General features: G+C 39.3%; 1 long non-coding RNA gene across 1 annotated transcript in view; it reads right to left on the bottom strand.

The window, feature by feature from the left end:
• LOC146394155 (uncharacterized) overlaps window positions 1-2,122 on the bottom strand; it is a 38,475-nt gene extending 36,353 nt beyond the window's left edge. The window contains exons 1-2 of the long non-coding RNA XR_014797542.1: window positions 389-2,122; window positions 187-246 (exon numbers count right to left, since the gene is read on the bottom strand). This is a non-coding gene — a long non-coding RNA (uncharacterized LOC146394155). The remainder of the gene's footprint in view (window positions 1-186; window positions 247-388) is intronic.
• Window positions 2,123-4,698: the final 2,576 nt, after the last annotated feature.

The raw sequence follows: 4,698 nt of genomic DNA, 5'->3' as shown, positions 1-4,698 counted from the left end.
CTGGAAAATGTAAGGTATACATTTGGATTTATTTTGTTTGACTTGTGCTACAACTTTTGGTTATAAAAAAACCACTACTGAATGTAGTTTGTTGCACAATTTATAACATGTTGAATGTTAGACAAGAGTGTTCAGAGGTTACAGACTAACAGTACTCTTCGGAATTGTGGTTATTATAACACCAACCTGTTTGGAAAGGGGATGTAATGATAGCTGCTATTGTTGAAGCCACCCACAGGGGGCGCTCTGGAGTCAATAAGATATACAGAATAGAAGAAGAAAGTGATTGCAGAAAAACAATAAAACAGCTAGCTGAAGCTAGCATCAGGAGCAATTCTTGATGTTTTATTCATAGAGGAATAAGAACATTACAGTCATAACTTCTTACCTGAAGTTCAGTTCACCTGACACTCAGACCGGCGGCCGCCTCGGATCTCTCCTCTTGCCTCCCCTTTCTCTCATCCACCTGCTGGCCTCCACCACTTGCTAATGTTACTGAGTCTGTGGAAGCTCCACCATAGCCACCAACAAACAACTGAGTTATTTTTACACACCGACCAGAATCTGGCCAATCCACCACCTTTCAATGTTTATAACGTTACAAAAAAAATAAAAAATCATCGGCCCACTGCGCAAATGCCCGGTATGCCCAATGGCCAGTCCAGCTATGGTCGTGCCATCAGTTAACCCTTCGCCTAGGGTTGCCGACCCCTGATCTATATATACACTGTCAAAGATACTTTTCTTTGAGTGAAGATTTAAGGTGATAGGAAATATAAATAACTTCAACTTGAATCTTTTGACACAGAGTTCAAGCTCACTGCTGTAATATATCATAATAATCTGACAATAAATATAATATTGGCCATATTATATTTACATTACCAAAGTGAGATGACTTAAGTCTCATGAACAACATTAGCTAATTGTTATTTACTAACTAATCTTGAAATGACTGTTCAGTGCAGAAATGAAGCCCAACAATTATGTTTTTACAGTCCCGTGGTCTCAGCCTCAGCTAATCAAAGTGATATCATAAAAAAAAAATAATGAATGAACAACAAAACATTTTTCTCCTTCATTTCTGTCAAACAATGCTGTATGAAACGTTTCTCGCGGTTAGTATCATGGTTGCTAGGCAACCTGAGCAGCGCGACGACGGCCAGACCGTCCCATTTCACAAGCCTCTCATTTCCGCACTTCTCGTACTTCCTAGTACGCGCCGTACGTAGTACGCGAACTGCGCGTACTCCGAAGCATGCGGTCGCTGGATTGGGACACAGCCCATGTGTGCTCATAGCCCCTAAACAACAGTGCAGTCTGCTAGTTCAAATGCACAACATAAATTACAACTTACTGTACAATGAACACACATCGCTCACTGAGTTAGGTCTTTCTTGCACCTTTTTTAAAACACACCCCTTTAGCTTACATCTTGAAGGTAGTGCAAGCCATATGGGTTTATATTCCAACTTGATCACCGAAATCCCATGGCTGCTAATTTTCAAGTTTACTAGCTTATTCACGATTAGCACACTAATAATCATCATTAACCACACATCATAACATAACCAAACGATAACATATAGAAAGAAACAATGTACGTGTATAAAACACAAATTCTTACCTAGCAGGAGTTTACTCCCCAGCTGACTGTCGCGAAAGAGTCGTAAATCACCGGCATTGTAAAACTTTAAATTATTCCAGGGCATGTTAAAAACAAAACACCAAACAGATGGACTGGATATTAAACGGTATCAAACGACTAAATTAACACAGGGGTTACAATTACATTCTACCATCGTCACATCGAGAGTTTATTCATTAATCATCAGAGTTCAACAATGTGACATCCAGTTGAAAACAACTTCAGTAACGCCAGCCAAAACAGGATAACAGTAAATAACAGCACAAAAACAGCCGTGCTTATCGACAGCTCGACATATCCTCAACAACTCACCTCAGTATGGATGCCATCGGTCACACTTTAACTGTCCGTTTTGCAGCCTCTTCCAGAAAACGAACGCTTACGCGGTACACTATACACATATACAGTATATTGATTTTATTTGGTTTTAGAGTTTAACCTGAAATCTTTTGCTGCTGAGCAGCAGAGCTCCAAAGCGTCCCCTGTAACCATGGTTACGCAGAACAGTGTTCCAACCGTCACGGAGGAGAACCTATTTCAAACTGATACCTGGATCAGCCTGCAACTTTTATTGGCACTTTTCTGCTGAGATCCGGAGCTCGACGCCCTGGCACCCCGGGATAAGATGAGTTGCTGTGTTTTTCACGGAGAAAAAATAATGAACATGGAATAACGTCAGTCTCAGATGGAAAAAAAAAAGATGCAAGCAAAAGAGGACAGCAGATTGAGAAGAGATTTCTTCAAACGGTAAGGAGCTTCTACCAAGTGATATTTGATAAGGTTAAAACTTCAAGCTTAAATCTAATGTCCAGATTCATGCTAAACTTTTCTGATTACTCAGTGAATCTGTTCATATGTTGCCGTTTTAAGCTATTAATTTCATGGTGACAAATATCTTTGACAAAAAATGCAGGATTAATTAAAGGCTATATATGACTGCTAGGTTAGGACGTGGTTAGGAGCAAATACTTAAGAGAGAGAGAGCGATATTTTTACTCTGATAGAAATCTTTATTAATATTTATGGGAAATGGGCCTCTATTAGATTGTTTGTGGCCAATACAATAAATTGTCTCCTGGCTTTCAGGTCCCCCTGAGCCAAATTTGCAAAAATACCAGATTTTACAATCAAGGAACAAACTAGAGTAAAGAACAAATTGCCTGTTAAACAGTAATTTGGAGCAGAGGGGCAACTTCCTCAGAAGCCATTGAGAGTAAAGATCATGCATCATCGTGGTAAGAAAAATTATATCCAATGTGTAGCAAAGATACAAGAGGGAGTCATTGAAGTGACAGAACACTGAAGTGACACAAAAGATAATTCAAATTTTACAGTTTTTGCAATTAAGAAGAAAAAAACAGATTTAAAGTGAAACAAATATTTCCAAATCATGGAATGGTGCTGACATTATCACTCATTCCATATTGTTCCTAAGGTTTGCAGTCTTTTTCTACTTTAACTTTTGAAGTTGCATGTACACATATGCTTTAACTGCATATGTGTACATGCATGTGAACTGATGTGTGCTTGTGTGGTGATTTGAAGTTAGGTGCCTTGAAAAATTATTCCTAGTTCTTGAACTTTTACACATTTTGTCACCTTTCAACCACAAACAAAATGTGTTTTTTATTGACCTTTTCTATGATAGATTAACACAAAGTAGCACATAATTGTGAAGTGGTATGAAAATAATACATGGTTGTCAAAATTCTAAGCAAATAAATTTGGAAAAGTGTGGCATGCATTTCTATTCAAACCCCTGCACTTCATAGAGCCACCTTTTGCTACAGTTACACCTGCAAGTCTTTTGGAGTATGTCTCTACCAGCTTTGCACATCTAGAGACTGAAATATTTGCCCATTCTTCATTGTAAAACAGCTCAAGCTCAGACAGATTGGACAGAAAGCGTGTCTGAACAGCAATGTTCAACTCTTGCCACAGATGCTCAATGGGATTTAGGTCTTTGACTGACCCTTCTAACACATGGATATTCTTTGATCTAAAGCATTCCATTGAAGCTCTAACTGTATATTTAGGGTCATTGTCTTCCTGGAAGGTAAATCTACATCCCAAGCTCAAGTCCTTTGCAGCCTCCAACAGGTTTTCTTCCAGAATTCCCATCTATTTAGCTCCATCCATCTTCCCATCATCTCTGACCAGTTTCTCTGTCCCTGTAGAAGGAAAACATCCCCACAGCATGATGTTGCCACCACCATGTTTCACAGTGGGGATGGTACGTTCAGGGTGATGAGCAGTGTTATTTTTCTGCCTATCTGCTTTTCATATAGGCCAAAAAGTTTAACTTTGGTCTCGTCTGATCAGAGTACCTTCTTCCACATGTTTGCTGTGTCCCCTACATGGTTCCTGGCAAACTGCAGATGGAAATTTTTATGACTTTCGGTCAACATTGGCTTTCTTCTTGCCACTCTTCCATGTAAGCCAGATTTGTGGAGTACACAACTTACAGTTGTCCTGTGGACAGATTCTCCCACCTGAGCTGTGGAATTCTGCAGCTCCTCCAGAGTGACCATGTGCCTCTTAGAAGCTTCTCTGACCAGTGCTCTTCTTGCTCAGTCTGTCAGTTTAGGTGGACGGTCATATCTTGGTAGGTTTGCAGTTGTAGGAAACCTTTTCTATTTTTGGATGATGGATTGAACAGTGCTCCTTGAGATGTTCAAAGCTCAGGATATTTTTTTATAACCTATCCCTGCTTTAAACTTATCTACAACTTTATCACTGACCTGCCTGGTGAGTTCCTTTGTTTTCATGAAGCTGTTTGTTCATTAATGTTCTTTAACAAACTACTGAGGCCGTCACAGAGCAGTTGTATTTATAATGAGACTAAATTACACACAGGTAAACTTGTCTAATTTGGTTGACTTCTAAAGGCAATTGATATCACTGGATTTTGTTTAGGGGTATCAGAGTACAGGGAACTGAATGCTAATCAACATGACACTTTTCAGATTTTATTTGCTTGATATTCTGAAAACCATGTATCATTTTGTCTGTGAAGGTTCTCAGTCATCCAGGTCATCGTAGTCAAAGGA

This window comes from Perissodus microlepis, chromosome 1 (genome assembly GCF_051167445.1).
Source record: "Perissodus microlepis isolate ML-2025 ecotype Zambia chromosome 1, ASM5116744v1, whole genome shotgun sequence".
Taxonomy (NCBI): domain Eukaryota; kingdom Metazoa; phylum Chordata; class Actinopteri; order Cichliformes; family Cichlidae; genus Perissodus; species Perissodus microlepis.
Note: the sequence above shows the minus strand (reverse complement) of the source record. Positions and strands in the feature narration are given on the sequence as shown.